This window comes from Suricata suricatta, chromosome 14, assembly GCF_006229205.1.
Source record: "Suricata suricatta isolate VVHF042 chromosome 14, meerkat_22Aug2017_6uvM2_HiC, whole genome shotgun sequence".
NCBI lineage: Eukaryota > Metazoa > Chordata > Mammalia > Carnivora > Herpestidae > Suricata > Suricata suricatta.
The window spans coordinates 1,251,248-1,252,087 of record NC_043713.1 but is presented as its reverse complement, the minus strand read 5'-3'; positions in this window follow the sequence as shown (position 1 = coordinate 1,252,087).

The window sequence follows — 840 nt, the reverse complement described above, 5'->3', positions numbered from 1 at the left end:
TGGATGTTGTTTTGACTTATTTGGGGGTTTTTTTATGTGTTTTCAAAGTAAGTTACAAAAACCAGTCTGACCCCAGGCCGGTGTAAATCCACGTGTCTTCCCCGGAAGGTCCCTGGGGTCCCGCCGGGAGCTCAGTGGCAGCACAGCCGTGGTCAGGAAAGGGTGACGGCGCGGCAGCCTGGCCTGGCCCGGACCGAGCGCCCTGCAAGAAGGCCGCACCGGTGACTGGCGTGCAGCCGGGCCGGCCTCTCGGAAACGCCATGTCTGTGCCCGTGCGGCCAGTGCAGGGCACCCGGGACGACCAGAAGGCTCTCTGGAACAGGAGAGGTCTGGCGTGCACTTATTAAAATGGAGGAGCCGAATTAGCTCTCCCTACGTAGCGCTCATCCGTCATGTAACTCGTTTCGGCTCTCTGTCATGTTAACGAGACATGAAAAGCCTTTTCTGCACATGCAGGTACCCGTGTAGCAACATCGATGACACAGAATCAGCCCTAGCGAACGGGAGGGAACGCGTTCACCTACGCCGTGATTTATAATTGGCCTACTCAGGGGACCTGAGCCTTTTTGCAAGAAAGCTGGGGCAGTTTGAGCTTTCAAATATGTTCCTTTCAAGCTCGCATTGTCACAGAGAAGGTCTGAAAGAATCCGTTTGCATCTAATTCAGACCTCAGTGTTCTAGTCTGAAAAGATTCAAAGAAGAAAAGAAAAGAGAAGAACAAACCCTCAGCTTCTCTAAGGCCTGTGTGTGACATTGGGGTTTGTCGGCACAGAAATGCCCTTGTGACAGACATCATTATATCATTGCAGGAAGGGAGAGAATGAATAGGTCCCCCAAATA